The sequence below is a fragment of the Eubalaena glacialis genome, chromosome 9, assembly GCF_028564815.1.
Source record: "Eubalaena glacialis isolate mEubGla1 chromosome 9, mEubGla1.1.hap2.+ XY, whole genome shotgun sequence".
NCBI classification, from domain to species: domain Eukaryota; kingdom Metazoa; phylum Chordata; class Mammalia; order Artiodactyla; family Balaenidae; genus Eubalaena; species Eubalaena glacialis.
This window is the reverse complement of record NC_083724.1, coordinates 26,795,002-26,815,479: the sequence shown is the minus strand read 5'-3', so window position 1 is coordinate 26,815,479 and position 20,478 is coordinate 26,795,002. Positions and strand designations below refer to the sequence as shown.

At 41.5% G+C, this 20,478-nt stretch overlaps 1 long non-coding RNA gene across 1 annotated transcript in view; it reads right to left on the bottom strand.

Moving 5' to 3' along the window:
- Nucleotides 1-20,478, bottom strand: part of LOC133097260 (uncharacterized) — a 209,728-nt gene that overhangs the window by 173,454 nt on the left and 15,796 nt on the right. Inside the window, exons 2-3 of the long non-coding RNA XR_009702004.1 lie at nt 9,278-9,392; nt 6,857-6,929 (exon numbers count right to left, since the gene is read on the bottom strand). This is a non-coding gene — a long non-coding RNA (uncharacterized LOC133097260). The remainder of the gene's footprint in view (nt 1-6,856; nt 6,930-9,277; nt 9,393-20,478) is intronic.

Genomic DNA, 20,478 nt, shown 5'->3' with positions numbered 1-20,478 from the left:
GAAATGGTTTCAGTTTTTCACCATTGAGGACAATGTTGGCTGTGGGTTTGTCATATACGGCCTTTATTATGTTGAGGAAAGTTCCCTCTATGCCTACTTTCTGCAGGACTTTTATCATAAATGGGTGTTGAATTTTGTCGAAAGCTTTCTCTGCATCTATTGAGATGATCATATGGTTTTGCTCCTTCAATTTGTTAATATGATGTATCACGTTGATTGATTTGTGTATATTGAAGAATCCTTGCATTCCTGGAATAAACCCCACTTGATCATGGTGTATGATCCTTTTAATGTGCTGTTGGATTCTGTTTGCTAGTATTTTGTTGAGGATTTTTGCATCTATGTTCATCAGTGATATTGGCCTGTAGTTTTCTTTCTTTGTGACATCTTTGCCTGGTTTTGGTATCAGGGTGATGGTGGCCTCGTAGAATGAGTTGGGGAGTGTTCCTCCCTCTGCAATATTTTGGAAGAGTTTGAGAAGGATAGGTGTTAGCTCTTCTCTAAATGTTTGATAGAATTCGCCTGTGAAGCCATCTGGTCCTGGGCTTCTGTGTGTTGGAAGATTTTTAATCACAGTTTCAATTTCAGTGCTTGTGATTGGTCTGTTCATATTTTCTATTTCTTCCTGGTTCAGTCTCGGCAGGTTGTGCATTTCTAAGAATCTGTCCATTTCTTCCAGGTTGTCCATTTTATTAGCATAGAGTTGCTTGTAGTAATCTCTTATGATCGTTTGTATTTCTGCAGTGTCAATGGTTACTTCTCCTTTTTCATTTCTAATTCTATTAATTTGAGTCTTCTCCCTTTTTCTCTTGATGAGTCTGGCTAATGGTTTATCAATTTTGTTTATCTTCTCAAAGAACCAGCTTTTAGTTTCATTGATTTTTGCTATTGTTTCCTTCATTTCTTTTTCATTTATTTCTGATCTGATCTTTATGATTTCTTTCCTTCTGCTAGCTTTGGGGTTTTTTTGTTCTTCTTTCTCTAATTGCTTTAGGTGCAAGGTTAGGTTGTTTATTCGAGATGTTTCCTGTTTCTTGATGTAGGCTTGTATTGCTATAAACTTCCCTCTTAGAACTGCTTTTGCTGCATCCCATAGGTTTTGGATCGTCGTGTCTCCATTGTCATTTGTTTCTAGGTATTTTTTGATTTCCCCTTTGATTTCTTCAGTGATCACTTCGTTATTAAGTAGTGTATTGTGTAGCCTCCATGTGTTTGTATTTTTTACAGATCTTTTCCTGTAATTGATATCTAGTCTCATAGCGTTGTGGTCGGAAAAGATACTTGATACGATTTCAATTTTTTTAAATTTACCAAGGCTTGATTTGTGACCCAAGTTATGATCTATCCTGGAGAATGTTCCATGAGCACTTGAGAAAAATGTGTATTCTGTTGTTTTTGGGTGGAATGTCCTATAAATATCAATTAAGTCCATCTTGTTTAATGTATCATTTAAAGCTTGTGTTTCCTTATTTATTTTCATTTTGGATGATCTGTCCATTGGTGAAAGTGGGGTGTTAAAGTCCCCTACTATGATTGTGTTACTGTCGATTTCCCCTTTTATGGCTGTTAGTATTTGCCTTATGTATTGAGGTGCTCCTATGTTGGGTGCATAAATATTTACAATTGTTATACCTTCCTCTTGGATCGATCCCTTGATCATTATATAGTGTCCGTCTTTGTCTCTTGTAATAGTCTTTATTTTAAAGTCTATTTTGTCTGATATGAGAATTGCTACTCCAGCTTTCTTTTGCTTTCCATTTGCATGGAATATCTTTTTCCATCCCCTCACTTTCAGTCTGTATGTGTCTCTAGGTCTGAAGTGGGTCTCTTGTAGACAGCATATATATGGGTCTTGTTTTTGTATCCATTCAGCCAGTCTGTGTCTTTTGGTGGGAGCATTTAATCCATTTACATTTAAGGTAATTATCGATATGTATGTTCCTATTCCCATTTTCTTAAATGTTTTGGGTTTGTTATTGTAGGTGTTTTCCTTCTCTTGTGTTTCTTGCCTAGAGAAGTTCCTTTAGCATTTGTTGTAAAGCTGGTTTGGTGGTGCTGAACTCTCTCAGCTTTTGCTTGTCTGTAAAGGTTTTAATTTCTCCATCAAATCTGAATGAGATCCTTGCTGGGTAGAGTAATCTTGGTTGTAGGTTTTTCTCCTTCATCACTTTAAGTATATCCTGCCACTCCCTTCTGGCTTGCAGAGTTTCTGCTGAAAGATCAGCTGTTAACCTTATGGGGATGCCCTTGTGTGTTATCTGTTGTTTTTCCCTTGCTGCTTTTAATATGTTTTCTTTATATTTAATTTTTGATAGTTTGATTAATATGTGTCTTGGTGTGTTTCTCCTTGGATTTATCCTGTATGGGACTCTCTGTGCTTCCAGGACTTGATTAACTATTTCCTTTCCCATATTAGGGAAGTTTTCAACTATAATCTCTTCAAATATTTTCTCAGTCCCTTTCTTTTTCTCTTCTTCTTCTGGGACCCCTATAATTCGAATGTTGGTGCGTTTAATGTTGTCCCAGAGGTCTCTGAGACTGTCCTCAGTTCTTTTCATTCTTTTTTCTTTATTCTGCTCTGCAGTAGTTATTTCCACCATTTTATCTTCCAGGTCACTTATCTGTTCTTCTGCCTCAGTTATTCTGCTATTGATCCCATCTAGAGTATTTTTAATTTCATTTATTGTGCTTTTCATCATTGCTTGGTTCCTCTTTAGTTCTTCTATGTCCTTGTTAAATGTTTCTTGCATTTTGTCTATTCTATTTCCAAGACTTTGGATCATCCTTACTATCATTATTCTGAATTCTTTTTCAGGTAGACTACCTATTTCCTCTTCATTTGTTAGGTCTGGTGTGTTTTGACCCTGCTCCTTCATCTGCTGTGTGTTTTTCTGTCTTCTCATTTTGCTTATCTTACTGTGTTTGGGGTCTCCTTTTCACAGGCTGCAGGTTCGTAGTTCCCGTTGTTTTTGGTATCTGTCCCCAGTGGCTAAGGTTGGTTCAGTGGGTTGTGTAGGTTTCCTGGTGGAGGGAACTAGTGCCTGTGTTCTGGTGGATGAGGCTGGATGTTGTCTTTCTGGTGGGTTCGTCCACGTCTGGTGGTGTGTTTTGGGGTGTCTGTGGCCTTATTATGATTTTAGGCAGCCTCTCTGTTAATGGATGGGGCTGTGTTCCTCTCTTGCTAGTTGTTTGGCATAGGGTGTCCAGCACTGTAGCTTGCTGGTCGTTGAGTGAAGCTGGGTCTTGATGTTGAGATGGAGATCTCTGAGAGATTTTCGCCGTTTGGTATTACGTGGAGCTGGGAGGTCTCTTGTGGACCAGTGTCCTGAAGTTGGCTCTCCCACCTCAGAGGCACAGCCCTGATGCCTGGCTGGAGCACCAAGAGCCTTTCATCCACACGGCTCAGAATAAAAGGGAGAAAAAATGGAAAGAAAGAAAAAAAAGAGGATAAAATAAAATAAAATAAAGCAATTATAATAAAAAATAAGAAAAAAAATTATTAAGAGTAAGTTTATTAAGAAAAAAAATTGTTTTTAATTTTTAAAAATAGATTTATTAATTTTTTATACTAAAAATAAGAAAAAAATTATTTAGAAAAAATTTATTAAGAAAAAAATTTTTTTAATTTTTTAAAATAAAAAATATGAAAAAACTTATTAAAAAATTTTTTAAATTTTTTAAAAATAGAAAATAAGGAAAAAATTATTAAGAAAACATTTATTAGGGAAAAAAATTTTTTTTAAGCCAAAAAAAAAAAAACAAAAACAAAAAACGGACAGACCTAACCCTAGGACTAACGGTGAGAGCAAAGCTATACAGACAAAATCTCACCCAGAAGCATACACATATACACTCACAAAAAAAGGAAAAGGGGAAAAGTTAATATATCCTGCTCCCAAAGTCCACCTCCTAAATTTGGGATGATTCGTTGTCTATTCAGGTATTCAACAGATGCAGGCACATCAAGTTGTTTGTGGAGCTTTAATCCGCTGCTTCTGAGGCTGCTGGGAGAGATTTCCCTTTCTCTTCTTTGTTCGTACAGCTCCCGGGGTTCAGCTTTGGATTTGGACCCGCCTCTGCATGTAGGTCGCCTGAGGGCGTCTGTTCCCCGCCCAGACAGAACGGGGTTAAAGGAGCAGCTGATTCGGGGGCTCTGGCTCAGTCAGGCCGGGGGGAGGGAGCGGTACGGAGGAGGCGGGGCGAGCCTGCGGCGGCAGAAGCCGGCGTGACGTTGCAGCAGCCTGAGGCGCGCCGTGCGCTCTCCCGGGCAAGTTGTCCCCGGATTACGGGACCCTGGCCGTGGCGGGCTGCACAGGCTCCCGGGAGGGGCGGTGTGGAGAATGACCTGTGCTCGCCCACAGGCTGTTTGGTGGCAGCAGCAGCAGCCCTAGCGTCTCATGCCCGTCTCTGGGGTCCGCGCTGATAGCCGCGGCTCGCGCCCGTCTCTGGAGTTCGTTTAAGTGGCGCTCTGAATCCCCTCTCCTTGCGCGCCGCGAAACAAAGAGGCAAGAAAAAGTCTCTTGCCTCTTCGGCAGCTGCAGACTTTTTCTCGGGCACCCTCCCGGCTAGTTGTGGTGCGCTAGACCCTTCAGGCTGTGTTCACGCAGCCAACCCCAGTCCTCTCCCTGGGATCCGACCGAAGCTGGAGCCTCAGCTCCCAGCCCCCGCCTGCCCCGGCGGGTGAGCAGACAAGCCTCTCGGGCTGGTGAGTGCTGCTCGGCGCCGAGCCTCTGTGCGGGAATCTCTCCGTTTTTCCCTCTGCGTCCCTGTTGCTGTGGGATCCGCGCTGATAGCCGCGGCTCGCGCCCGTCTCTGGAGCTCGTTTAGGCGGCGCTTTGAATCCCCTCTCCTTGCGCGCCGCGAAACAAAGAGGCAAGAAAAATTCTCTTGCCTCTTCGGCAGCTGCAGTCTTTTTCCCGGACTCCCTCCCGGCTAGCACCGAAGCCCGAGCCCCAGCTCCCAGGCCCCGCCCGCCCCGGCGGCTGAGCAGACAAGCCTCTCGGGCTGGTGAGTGCTGGTCGGCACCGCTCCTCTGTGCGGGAATCTCCGCTTTGCCCTCCGCACCAATGTGGCTGCGCTCTCCTCCGTGGCTCCGAAGCTTCCCCCCTCTGCTACCCGCAGTCTCTGCCCACGAAGGGCCTTCCTAGTGTGTGGAAACCTTTCCTCCTTCACAGCTCCCTCCCACTGGTGCAGGTCCCATCCCTATTCTTTTGTCTCTGTTATTTCTTTTTTCTTTTGCCCTACCCAAGTACGTGGGGATTTTCTTGCCTTTTGGGAGGTCTGACGTCTTCTGCCAGCGTTCAGTGGGTGTTCTGTAGGAGCAGTTCCACGTGTAGATGTATTTCTCATGTATCTGTGGGGAGGAAGGTGATCTCCGCGTCTTACTCTTCCGCCATCTTGCCCCTCCCTCTCCAGTGGTATATTTTTTTAAGTTCTATGTTTAGAGATGAAATGCTATGCTGATGGGGTGTAAGGCTATAAATGAAACAAGTTAACAAAATTTGAGGGTTCATTACACTCTCTACATCTGCACATGTTTAAAATTATGCACTGTAAAAACGTGTTTAAGTTTGAAAACAGTATACACTCTGTGACTCTATTAATTTTAGCTATCTTTTTTCTCATTCTATATGAAACATGATAATCTTTAAACACTTTTTATAATAAATTATTTAACAACTTGAACGAATGAGACAGGAATGAATGGGGGCAGGCACAACCGTTAAAAGAATGACACAGCCATTGAGAAAAACGGGATACGACAAAGACTGGTAAAAACCGACCAGGCCCAAGATGGCAGAAGATTCGACCTCCAGGAGACCTTGAGCCTGAGCATCTGCTCATTGTAACACATCAGCTAAATGACACACCCACAGGCACCGTGGCAGCTCTGAGGCTGACCATAAAAGGCCAAAAAGTGGGCGGTGGCCTGATTTCTGAAGTCCCCACCCCTTCCCCAAAATAGTTAGAATATTCCTCCCACTCCTTAGCATATGAAATTACCCAGCCCATAAAAACTAACAACTCCATACCCCGGAGCCGCTCTCACTTTCTGATACAGCCGGCAGGCATTATACCTGTGGAATATGTATCTCTCTAAAAAACCTGCTTTCACTTTACTTTGGCTCGCTCTTGAATTCTTCCCCATGCGAGACCAAGGACCCTCACTTGGTGGCCTGTCCCAGGAACTCGCCCGAGACTTGGGACATGACCATTCTCTTGCTCCCCCTTCTCCTGCAACACTAATTTATGATAGACGTTAATCACCAAAAATTTGCCGTTTTCTCGTTTTTTCTAGTAAACCACTGCGTTCACAAACTGTTAAAAATAGCAATGTAAGATGAAGTCACATATTGTCTCAAACAAAATTTGGTGATCTTCTATTGACCTAAGGCCCATACACCAGTTACGAAGTGACTTTTATCCTGTGGCCTGGGAGCTATTTATGCCTGAAACAAGCAAAGAGACAAGCACAACTCTTTTGAAATCCGTGGCTTTCAAGTTTCAATACGAAGCTAGACTTTCATAAACAAAACAAGTAAGCAAACTGAATCTCCTAACAGGTGAGTGTAGAGAAACAAACAAAAACTTATTTTATATAAATGATTTGGATAGTCTATAACATTTTAGGGACAATTCTGCCCAAACTGATAAGAAAATGCAATTTTTCCAGGTACCAATTTTGGTTTTGCTTTGTTAAGGTGGCAGGATTTATCTTATGTAGGAAAAACTAAGTCACCAAGACATTGAACTTCCAACCTCCTGAAAGAGGCATTTAAGCCTGAAATGGGCTTTCCAGAAAGTGACTGTAAGCATACAAAATGGAAAAAGGAAAAATCACATATAAAGTACTTACCATATCAGAGCCCCTGTGGATAGTTGTGTGGCGCTTTGTAACTTGATCCTGCTTAAAAACTCAACCACAGACCCTGTGTGCAGGAAAGAGAACAGTCCGGAAACTGGATTTTTTGTGATCCTGCCTGAGTCCTCCAAGGCTCCAAATTGTTTAACTGACTAGAAAATTCTGCTTCACTTCTAGTATTGGTCTCTCCTCCCTGGCCCTCTCAACTACAGGCCCTGAGCCCCATTTGGGGTAATTAAGTTCTGTCCCACTCACGCTCCTGAGCCCAAGTTCATCCTCTGTCCTGGGTGAGTCTCCACCCCCCCAGAGAGTGGGGTCTGGAATGGGCCTTGCTGCCTTGTCGCCAGATGGGTACAGGCAGCAGGAGGCTTCTCCCCTCACTCCTTCTCCCATGGCACCTCAGAACTTCTGTTTTGCTTTCCTGATTGCTCCCCTGGTCAATACCCAGAAAGAAGCCTTGAGTCTCAGCCTTCTGCCCCCAGATGTGGCCCTTATCCTTCTTCCTCTAGTAACTGCAGGCTGAGGTCTGGCTCCCTATATGAGGGACCACCTGGAAGCACACTGCCCCCTGGTGGATGCCATTCTTCCTGCCTGGAGAGCCCTGCAGCCAGCCCAGCACCCCTCTCACTCTGGGTTGTGTACCCAAATATCTCCTTAAGTGGGGATTAAACTGTAATTTGCCACACCTGTAAAAAACATAATTAGAACTGTGGGATGTTCCTCGGTGGTGTGCCAACTGATACATTTTTAGGCTTTCTACAAGTTGTACTGTTAAACACTGTCATTATTAAAATTTAAATTGTAGAAACTTAAAATTAACTTACTTTAAAAACAAAGGCCATAAATACTCAAAACTCATCCCTTCTTAATAATCTTACTAAATTTTACTATTTTCTATGCTCGTGAGTTGTTTATATCTATTGGTATCTGGATGGTGGAAATTACTCCACTTGTCAAATCATAGTTGAATTGCAACCATAGGTTGGCTATGGACACAAGAGTTCAGCAAAAAAATCAATGAAGACATTCAGTGCGAATCAACTGGCTATATGGAATTTAAAATAAAGAGCACTGTATATTTTATTATTATTTATAAATGGTGTGCTGCACACCCTTTACATCAGTAAAATTTATAAATTGACATAATTTTTTTCTAGAGAGCTAATTGTTAAACATTTTGAAGCACACTACAGTGTCCCTTCCTCCCACTCCAGGGCCAGTTGTAGAGTCTCATTAATTCTCCTAGTTCTGCAAACACCCCATTACTGACCTTGAGAGCTGGTTGGAGGGTGGGAAGCTCATACTCCCACCCCTACCCTCACCCTCACCACCCCCATTAATCCTGTCCAAGTGGAGGGACATCATTAGCATACCACACCTGGCCTCTTCTGCTTCCTGACACATTCCTTCCCTGCGGAAGGTGAACTGACTTCCCTGGTTCGTGCGTGTAGAAGGAGAAAGAAATCATGCATGGCCTAGCCCCTGCTTCTGTTCCTTTTCTTAGAAGCCACCCACAGGGGGCATCTCTCTCCACATGGGGAAGTCTGCCATATTCTGGTATTGCCTGAGGCTGATGAGCAAGTTGGTCAAATTCTGGAGTTTGGTATTAAGAACGCCACTTGCTCAAAGATAGAAACTATGCTCTGTAAAGTAGCATTGATCATAATGAGAGCCGTATATTGGCCTCCATCTGCTAACTCCTTTGTCTTATTTCTCACTGGTTTAAAAACTGAATGGGGAAAAGGAGTGCTATTTATTGGGTCCCTCAGAAACTCCCAAAGGCTCCTCTTCCATCAGCCTTTGCTCCTGAGGTCACAGAATGCCTTGTGGCTGTACCCATTTGTACTGGTATGCATAAGCCTTTTCTAAGATGAGAAAACTTGACTGGCAAATTTATTTGATTCTAATTCCTTTTATTACCTATACGTGTATGTGCAATAATAATGCTTACACAGTTGAGCACCTTGCGTATGCCAGATATTGTACACAGGAACACAGATCTTAGAAAGCAAGTATTAATGACCCAGAGTGTTAAAGTAACTTTCCCAAGGTCACAAAGTAACAAGCTAGTTGTCTGATTCCAAGGCCCTTGCTCTTTCCAGTACATTTTCCCTCACTCCCCTTTTCTTTCTCTTTCCTCCCACTCCCAGCCCTCCAGTCTTCCCTCCTCTCCTTTCCTCTCTCTCCTGCTCTCTTTCACCCATCCATCCTTCCACCACTACCTTCCCCCATTTCCACATTTTCTAGCCCTTTGACACTACAGAAAACTAAGACAGCATCTGAAATCTCAGAGGTTTTTATACATATATATAATTTTAGAATTTATACATATAATTATATATAACTCATATATAATTATATATAAATTCTAAAATATAATAAAAATAAATAAATCAAAATTCTACAAAATCTTACCCCAACAGCTGGGCCCTCAAGAAACTTGGCGGCAGGCATCAGGAAAACTGTAGCTGTCTTTTTAGTATCCTCCTCGGGTTTCTCATGAGCAATGTCTAGCATCCCATTCAAGATCCTGGGGGAGGAGGTCACAAAGAAATGAGTGTGTGTCGAGAGAGACCACAGGATTGCATCAAGCTAGAGTCTGTGCAGGCTTGACCAGGGGGCTGGGCTCTACGTGGAAAATGCAGCCTTACCTCAAATGGAGTGTTTTCTGTTACCTCCACATCAAACTTTCTTTCCCTGGGGTCAATAGTTGTGCAACAGTTTCAGAGATTGAGCAAACAGTTTAGAAATTATTTGGGGAATGATTACAGGAAGGGGAAAAATAAATACATATATATACACATATATACCTATTATATATATTTAAAAAATGCATTCTCTATGGGAGGTAACATCATCCCCAAAGGGGTGAAAATTTGTTCTCAGGGGAGGGGGTGAAAAAAATCTCTCCTTTTACATATAAAGCACAGATAATACTGACATACATATAGTACCTAAACAAATACAGTAAGTCTTTGGTATTAAAATTTCATGGAGGGGATATTAAGAAAAACATGTCTAAAAAGGCTCTTTAGGGGAACAATAATTTTTTACAAAATGGTTGAAAAACAGTGATGTATATTGAGACCTAGCAGACTATGTGACACATGGTAGGTATTCAAAACATGAGATCTGTAGGTGCTATTATCATGGTTAGTTGTTCTTACAATTATCCAACAAACTAACTAGAGAGCCATGCCATCCCATCATGGTTAGGGTAGAGAAGGGGTACTGTGGCCAGTTCCCAGATGACGTTAGCTTAGGGTGGATCCTGCATGAGCTAGAGGTCCAAACTGCCTGGGGTTCTAGAAAATAAGCAGATTCTTGCACACCACTGGGATGACCTCTGGGATGCTCAGGAACACTTGTGCAGGATGGCGTTAAAATCCAAAGAACAAGGCATGGCACAGACGTTTGTGAGCAGCGCATAGGTTACCACAATGCCCATGTTAATCCTCTGGGGAAAGGAAGTACTCCTAAATTCAGTTTCTTCCTGGCTGAGAACTCTACCACCGAGTTTTGTGTGCCTGCCTCTGTTTCTCTTTAGAGAATCTGGCTTCTAGGAGGCACTCAATATTTGAGTTAATACAGGGTTGGAGCAAATATTGAGCAACCTCTCATGGCTGCTGCATGTGCTCTGCAGGTTGAATTACGCAATGATTATTCTTAAAACCTGTATTTGTGTTCCTTTCAGCGTACAAAGTGGTCTCATATATAGTATCTTATTAAATCATCATAATAACCTAGTAATGTTATTGTTCTATCACTCCTTGAAGGATAAAGAAGCTGAGGCTTGGAAAGTTCACTTATTTTAGTTATTTGTCGGTTTTTTTGGGCCGTGCTGTGCAGCATGCAGGATCCTAGTTCCCCGACCAGGGATCAAAACTGTGCCCCGGGGGCTTCCCTGGTGGCGTAGTGGTTGAGAATCTGCCTGCTAGTGCAGGGGACACGGGTTCGAGCCCTGGTCTGGGAAGATCCCACATGCCGCGGAGCGGCTGGGCCCATGAGCCACAATTACTGAGCCTGCGCCTCTGGAGCCTGTGCTCCGCAGCAGGAGAGGCCGCGATGGTGAGAGGCCCGCGCACCGCGATGAGGAGTGGCCCCCGCTTGCCACAACTGGGGAGAGCCCTCGCACAGAAACGAAGACCCAACACAGCCATAAATAAATAAATAAATAAAAATTAAAAAAAAACCAAAAAACTGTGCCCCCTGCAGTGGAAGCATGGAGTCCTAACCACTGGACCTCCAGGGAATTCCCAGTTATTTCTCCTCTTTAGCTGCCCAGTAATAAGTAGCAGAGCAAGCCTCCTTTCTACTACGCTACACCACATTTGATATTCCTTTCCCACAGAGGAGAAAGACACACGAATGGTAAAGCTACAGAGGAAAAGTCATATGCTGGAATTTGGGGACTCCGAGAGAGGGATATGGTAATATCTATGAACTGACACAATTAAGTCATGCAGGAAGAGGAGTTATCTCATGGAATATGAATCTAGCATATGGCAGAGCCTGCTGAGGCTGGTCAAACTATCAACTGCCAAGTTACAGGGAAATGAAAAGCCGTCAAAATAGAGATGGAAGCATCTCAAGATGCTGTGAAATTTGGAACATAAAAGACTTAGGGCACAAATGTGGAGAACAAAAATATGATATGAAAAATGAATGGCCAGGGGACTTCCTTGGTGGGGCAGTGGTTAAGAATCCGCCTGCCAGTGCAGGGGACACAGGTTTGAGCCCTGGTCCGGGAAGATCCCACATGTCGCGGAGCAACTAAGTCTGTGCGCCACAACTACTGAGCCTGCGCTCTAGAGCCCGTGAGCCACAACTACTGAGCCCACGTGCCACAACTACTGAAGTCCACACGCCTAGAGCCCGTGCTCCGCAACAAGAGAAGCCACTGCAATGAGAAGCCCGCGCACCGCAACGAAGAGTAGCCCCCGCTCGCCGCAACTAGAGAAAGCCCCTGCGCAGCAACAAAGACCCAATGCAGCCAAAAATTAAATAAGTAAATAATTAAATAATTTTTTTAAAAAAATGAATGGCCAGGTACACACTTGGTGCAAATTTTCATTTCAGGGCCACAGCTTCAAATGTAGGAATGAAGGATATTTGACTAAGAATGGAGAACATTTTTCAAAGACTGAAAAGAATGTGTTTAGTCAGAGACCAACTCATCTGGCCAAAAGGGCTGTAAATGGAAAACAGATGGGAAAGGAGAAAAAAACACCTAGATAAAACTGAAATGGGTTTCCATGGATGACATGAAGGAAGGCCTGGGAAGAATTTCAACAGTGAGGGAGGTGTCGAGTGATTCCATGAGAAAATTATTGGGAAGGACATCAGAAACAAAATAGGCAGCAGATGTCCTGATATCATGCACAGAACATAGTAACCTTGAGATTACAGCACAGGGTGACAAACAAGACCTCACAGATACCAGGAGAGTTGGCAGGATGGAACAGGTCCATGGGAACATAGTGATAGAAGGGTGTGCTGTGCACAAAAGACCCGTTGAGAGGAGATGGAACAGCATTGTAGGCTGTAATAACAATAGATTCAGAGGAATCCCTGAACACTTGGATGAAGATGAAAGGAGAGAGGAACAGAAGTGATGTTTTTATGGAAACTGAGCTGAGCCACATGGGGGAAAGCCACAAAATTGGCAGAGCACACACGCTGGGGATAACATTCTGGATATCTCATTCAGATAAAAGCAGAGTTTTTCACTTGCCTTCACATCCTAGAAGGTAGGGGAAAGAATAAAAATAACTATGCTCTGACTGATTCCAACCAATGGGAAGAAGCCATTTGTTAGAGTGGAAGGGATGAGACCCTGGGAGAATGTGGCCATGGCATCTTCAAGGGAAGACAAGGATGAGCTGGATAAAATGCGTACAGAGGACTTAAGGAAGCTAGACTTCAAAATATCTTTTAAAATAGGCATAATTCCACAAGTTTCCAAAAGAAGACAGTACCAGGAAGTGCTCAGAAGCATGACTTTGGGCAATTCCAAAGAAGAGAAAAGAGCTGGGGATATTCTTAAAGAAATTAGAGTGATGGCACAGAGCTCTTTAAACTAGAATATAGAATGAACACTCAAAAAGATGGAGGCAAGTGATCAGAGTGCCAGAGAACCATACAAATAGTAGCAGGAATGTTAAAATCCTGGAGGAATCAAAGCATGCAAAACGGGCAAGGACCAGAGAATGTGTTACAGGTACAAGGGAATTATGATAATGGATGGTAGAAAGGATGTACTATTTCTCAAATTTCTCTTTTAGGGTCTGAAAAAGACTGCAATTGTGGGGCTGCAAAGACAAAAGTGGATAAGAATATGTTGAAATCCAAGGTTGGGGAAGATGTTACTGATCCCTTTTGAAAGCTAATACAGGATCAGACTTGGTGGTCCACAGTCTATGGATCAAGTGGCATTCATTTGCCTATCTCCACACATTCTTCCTTCTTCCTAAGTATTACTAATAGCATGTTAGCAAGTTGATCTCCAAATTCTTATAGGAGATTGGGGGTATCACTGTTTTGGATCAGAAGAATTGATTCCATTTGGATCATCTGGATACTCTCCTATTATCAGAGTGCTTTTAGTTGAACTATGTCTAGTTCAAGGCTTAAAACTAGCTAACTAATTACAGAAGAACAGTTTCTAAAGTCCTCAGCTGTTTATACTTCTAGTAAGGTATTCCACCTTCACCAACACAAAATGAAATGTGTTGGAGTTTTCTAAGGGTTGTCTAGAGTGGTTTCTCTTAAAAGAACTTGGAAAAATGAGTGTCACTGTCTTTTACAAAAATTATGGAGTTAGCCCATAGTCAATACATCATTTTATGAAATTACAGAACAGGCAAAACTGATCTGTGGGGAGAGAAATCATGATAGTGGTTGCCAGGATAGATAGGGGCAGGGATAGAATGCAAGAGACCATAGTGAACCTCCTAGGATGATGGCATACTCAGCTGGAGTACTGGTTACATGGATATTTGCAGTTGTCAAAACTCGTCAAATTGTCACTATCACTGTATGCAATTACACTTCTATAAAAACATATAAAAAGCGTATAATAAATCTGGGCAGTGATATGAAGTGAAAAAAGAATGATTTTCTCCCATGACTTGACAGCGATCAAATGAAGTTAAGAACATCAAGGAATCAGAGAAAAGCAGTCTCAGAGTTTGAAATTAGCAGTACTCTACCAGTAGATTTAGTGAAAAGTCAGTCTTACCAACACCCTTGACCTGTTAATTTCCTATTGGCAAAGTCTCCCATATTGTAGAAAAGGGGCACCACTACCCTTTTTCCTGGTTACACTGGAACCAAGTACTGCTGGTTCCCAAACTTCCATGCACATAAATATCATCTTGGATGTTTGTTAAAAATGCAGACTCTGGGTCCATACCTGGAGATTTTGATACAGTAAATCTAGGTTAGTGTCTAGGTTAGTGAATTTCCATTTTAGTGAACATCCTTGGCAAGACTGATGGAGGTAGTCAATGGACTTATACTTTGAGAAACACTTTAGCTAATCAAATAATTAAGCTAGTTCCTAATTCCTCTAATTTCAGGCTCTACAGGCCACCTTCTGATAACATAGCCTTTTTCCATTCCTTCACAAAGAAAATATGTTGCTTATAGCAATACGTGTATTCCAGCTCATGTGACCAGAACTCTTTCTTATTCAGTAATAAATAGGCATTGGTTTTGTACCTCAATCTGACGGACCTGGTATTTAAATAAATATAAATACCCTTATAAATGTGGTAAACGTTTCACGTGATACTGAAAAACCGTACTTCTTGGACTGAGGGACAGAAATGTGCCAAATTTATGCCAAATTTACCAAGATAAAGGGTATTTACAAAATTCCCTCCTTATAGAAATCCTATGCCTGACATCATTACGGTTGCTGTGTTCTTTTTTTTAAATTAATAGACTTAATTTTTTTAGAGTAGTTATAGGTTCACAGCAAAACTGAGTGGAAAGCACAGAGAGCTCCCATGTATTCCCTGTCCTCTCACACACACAACTTCTCGCATTGCGGACATTCTGTGCCACAGGGTATGCTCTTTATGAGCAATGAAACTGCACTGACATACCATTATCACCCAAAGTCCACGGCACAAATTAGGGTTCACTCTGTGTTGTACATTCTATGGGTTTTAGCAAGTGTTGTGTTCTTCTAAGCCAGTAAGCTTAACAATAACCATGTAAATATAATATTTCCATTTTAAACGTAACTCAACAAATATTTAAATAATTTGTGTTGTGGTTTACTTTTCTAATGCTAAATAAAAGTTCTTTATTGACATTTTGGAAAAATGAAAACATATTTAAAAACCACAAGTGGGACTTCCCTGGTGGCACAGTGGTTGAGAGTCTGCCTGCCAATGCAGGGGACACGAGTTCGATCCCTGGTCCGGGAAGATCCCACATGCCACAGAGCAGCTAAGGCCGTGCACCACAACTACGGAGCCTGTGCTCTAGAGCCCACGAGCCACAACTATTGAGCCCACATGCCACAACTACTGAAGCCCACGTGCCCTAGAGCCCGCACACTGCAACTACTGAGCCCACATGCCACAACTACTGAAGCCTGCGCACTCTAGAGCCTGTGCGCCACAACTACTGAGCCCACATACCACAACTACTGAAGCCCATGTGCTCTAGGGCCCATGTGCTGCAATTACTGAGCCCGCGTGCTGCAACTACTGAAGCCTGCACGCCTAGAGCCTGTGCTCCACAAGAGAAGCCATTGCAATGAGAAGCCTGCACACTGCAACAAAGAGTAGCCCCCGCTCACCGCAACTAGAGAAAGCCTGCGCGCAGCAATTAAGACCCAACGCAGCCAAAAATAAATAAAATTTTTTTAAAAATGAAAAAATATTTTTTAAAAATAAAATTAAAAAAAATGAAAGGGGCTTCCCTGGTGGTGCAGTGGTTGAGAATCTGCCTGCCAATGCAGGGAACACGGGTTCGAGCCCTGGTCTGGGAAGATCCCACATGCCGCGGAGCAACTGGGCCCGTGAGCCACAGTTACTGAGCCTGCGCATCTGGAGCCTGTGCTCCGCAACAAGAGAGGCCGCGATAATGAGAGGCCCGCGCACCGCGATGAAGAGTGGCCCCCACTTGCCGCAACTAGAGAAAGCCCTCGCACAGAAACGAAGACCCAACACAGCCATAAATAAATAAATAAATAAATAAAATAAAACCCCAAAAAAGTTAAAAACAAAAAATGAAAACCACAAGTTATTTTACTGCCCTGGGCTAACCATTGTGAATGTTCTGATTCTTTCTTTCTTCAAGTCATTGTTCTGTTTTTATGTACATATATTTATTGTGGTGGTGGTAATGGTGGTTGTTTATTTCTTTACAAAACCAGGATTATAATATATAAACAGTTCCTAACACTGTATCATTCTATCATATTTTAACAGTATTAACTCTCCTCTGCTCTGATTTTATTTTTCTTCTTGGCATTTATTGCCACCTGACATAATATGTTTGCTTTTTTATTTTCTGTCCTTACTGAATGTATGTTCCAGGACAGCAGTTGTTCCAGAAGGGAGCTCTGTTCATTATGAAAACACAGCACCTATAACAGTGCCTGACACATGTTAGTTATTCAATACATATTGGCAGAATGAACAAATAAATGAATAAGTGGCACTTTATTGTGTTAGTAACTATGCTTCAAAATCATGATTTACAATGATTAAGTAACTCCATCAAATGTATACAATGTAATTTGTTGAATTATTCTTCTAAGTGATCAACAGTTGGGCTATTTCCACCTTCTAGTTTTTTACTACTGTAATTAATGAGGATATATAAATCTTGTTTATAAAAGGGAGTTCATATTTCTGATATTTCCTTAGGACTAATATCTAGAAGTAGAGTTATTATATGAAAAATTATAAAAATCTTAAACATCTTTTCACATACTGCCATTTAACTTTCCAGGAATATTGCAATTCATTTGTCTATAAACAGTATAAGAAAATGGCCACCTCTTTTCATCTTTGCTAATAGTGAGTACTGACATTTTATTTCGAAAATTTCTGTCCTGAGAAAGAAAAATGGAGATGCAGGAATCAGGCTCTCTGACTACAGACTATACTACAAAGTTACAGTAATCAAAACAGTATGGTACTGGCACAAAAACAGAAATATAGATCAATGGAACAGGATAGAAAGCCCAGAGATAAACCCATGCACCTATGGTCAACTAATCTATGGCAAAGGAGGCAAGGATGTACAATGGAGAAAAGACAGTCTCTTCAATAAATGGTGCTGGGAAAACTGGACAGCTACATGTAAAAGTATGAAATTAGAACATTCCCTAACACCATACACAAAAATAAACTCAAAATGGATTAAAGACCTAAACGTAAGACTGAACACTATAAAGCTCTTAGAGGAAAACATAGGCAGAACACTCTTTGACATAAATCACAGAAATATTTTTTTGATCCATCTCCTAGAGTAATGAAAATAAAAACAAATAAATGGGACCTAATTAAACTTAAGAGCTTTTGCACAGCAAGGAAACCATAAACAAGACGAAAAGACAGTCCACAGAATGGGAGAAAATATTTGCAAATGAAGCGACCGACAAGGGATTAATCAAAATATACAAAGAGCTCATGCAGCTCCATATCAAAAAAACAAACAACCCAATCAAAAGAACAAGTGTTCTTCTCACTTGTGTTGAGTTGAAATGTAATTTTTTTAATGTGTATATTGACCACTTGTGTTTTATATTTGTTTATTGCCTGTCCATATCATTTGGCAAATTTTCTATTAGACTTTTTCTTATCAATTTGTAAGCATGCTCTATTACTTAGAGATATTAACATAGCACATGGTTTATTTTTGTCTTCACTTTAATTCTGCTCTTTTTCGTGAATGAAGTTAGCTGGAGCACTGACCCCTTTCTGTAACGGCCTAATTTCTGCAGTACAAGCTTACTATTACTGAAACATCTATTCTTCTCCCACTGATCTGAAATGGTCACTTTTATCACATTCTGTTTATATGGACCAGTGGTTAGTACTGAAAACCCTGGGATCAGACCGCTGCCGTCCTCTTTGTCACCGTTTTATATGAGGTTGTGAGTGAACTGGGGCAGTGGCCTTCAGCACATAGTAAATGGTACTTAAGTGATAGCTGTTATTATTACACTGGCTAAATGATCTCTCCTGTTGTGTTTTTTGTTTGCTTTCACATCCTGCTTCATTTGGTGAGATCAATCTCAGTAAGCCTTGACCTTTGCTCTTGGAATATTTTCAGCTACGCACCTCCTTAGAGACAGTTTGGAAACTCTCTCAAGTAAGATAAACGGAGTTCTCTAAATTCTTTGCTTTGACGCCCTCCCCGCCACCATTAAAAAATTGCCAAACGTGCCAGCTTCTGTCCTTGGATATTAGGGATATTGCAGGAGGTTACTGCGGAGGTGACATGCTGGACTTGTCATGACATGCTCAATTTACCATGGCAACCTGAAGGGTCACTGCAGCCACCAAACCCCTTACTGCCCGATCCAGGAGCTGGCTGTGGCACACCCCTCCCTTAGCCAGCACACCTAGCAAAGTGAAGGTCCTTAAGTTCACAACCCCACCCAATTCTTTGCATCTCAGGGCTGGCTCCTGATAGCATTGCCTCTGCTCTGAGCCTGGAACACATATAGGAAGCTCTACCTGCATTTGTTTGTTTACTGTCAGTCCACTTCCAGATGCTTTATAGCTTCTAGAATGATAGCCAAGTATCAATCAACCCAAAATTTCATGGCTTAAAACATTAACTTATTAAGATCTCTCATGACGTTATGTGTTGACTGGGTTCAGCTGAGCAGTTCTTCTCCTGGTGTCACTTTAGGTCTCTCCTGCAGTTACACTCAGACAGCTATGCTGCATGGGGACATCTGAGACGATGTCTGCTCTCACATATCTGGCCCCTTGGTGCTTCTCCAAATGGCCATTCTCTCCATCCTCAGGGGTATCTCATCCTCCAACGTCTTTCCACATGGCCTCTCTCTATAGCATGGTAGTTGGACTTCATACATGGTGGCCAGCTTCCAAGAGTGGGTAGGGGCCAGAATATGCCACCCTAAAATATGCCATTGGCATAAGGATTATTTTGAGCTAGAGGCAAATGAGAATTGACAAGTGCAGAAAGACACCTTCCAGGAGCTTCCCTTACCTGATAAAAAGCAGAAACTTCTGAGAAATGAGAGCTGCCATAACTCCCTCTCCCAGGGAAGTTTTATGGCCATGAAAAAGATGGAAAGTCAACACCGATATGGACCTGCAGAAACCAACCTCACTCCATTAGCTTCCCCCATATATTTACCTTCCCACAGTTTGTCACCCTTGGAAGCCTAAAACCATCTCCCTTTGTCCTGTCACTTCTCTACAATTTATTGTTCTTTGCTAAGATGCCATATAAGCCCAAGTTCTAGCCACTCCTTTGAGCAACTCATCACTGAGCATACACATAATGCAAGTGTTAATAAAATTCTTTCCTTCTCTCTGTCTTTAGGCAGTTTAATTGGCAGGGCCCCAGTCAATGACCTAAGTTGGATACAGAAAAAAAGTTTTTTTTTTCCTTCCCTGCAAGTGTAAAAGAGGAAGCTGCCAGGACTTTTAAAGGCTTAGATACAAAATGGTCCAGTACACTCTTGGTATTCTATTAAAGTCCTGCTTCAATACGAGAGGGGAACTACACAAGGACCTGAGTACCAATGTGACTGGTCCACTGGGAACACTTTTATGTAACTATCACATCACCTTCCTGCTTTTCCAGAGCTCTTATTTAAAAAAAAAAAAACTGGATTATTTAAAAAAGATTTCAAGGAGAGAAAAATGGTGAATTTCTAGTTTTAATTCATCTTCTTCAAAGTGGAAATATTTGTTTTGAAGATGGCTATGTAAATTATTTTTTGCTATTTATGTCATCCTCCTTTTACATACGTGTATTATGTAATACAACATTTACAATACTCTACTCATTCTCCAATCCTCTCAATATCACTTAATTGAAAAAATAACCTTTCTTTGACAATGAGATCTCTCAGAATAAGAATATATTTAATTCTTATTTTAATAAACATTTTTAAAATGCCAATTATGTGCTGGGTCCTAACAATTAGGGTGCAAACAGACTAATATTTTCAATTCAATTCAATAGTCAGGAACAACAAAGCATTTTTTTAGAGTGCATTAAGCTGTTGTTAAATGCCTGGGACTGTAAGGAATCTAAAGAATTGTAAGACACAGTGCTGTCCTCAAAAGGCCTTCTTGCAATATGGGAAATTAGCAAATGTAATAAAAATGAACATCTAATATCCACGTGCAAAAGAATGAAACTGGACTCTTACCTAACACCATATACAAAATTAACTCAAAATGGATCAAAGACCTAAACACAAGCTCTAAAACTATAAAACTTTTAGAACTGGGGAAAACTTCATGACATTGGATTTGACAATGATTTCTTGGATATGACACCAAAAGCACAGCTACAAAAGAAAAATTAGGCCAATTGGACTTCATAAAAATTAAGAATTTTGTGCACCAAAGGACACTGCTATGTTTGTGTCCCCC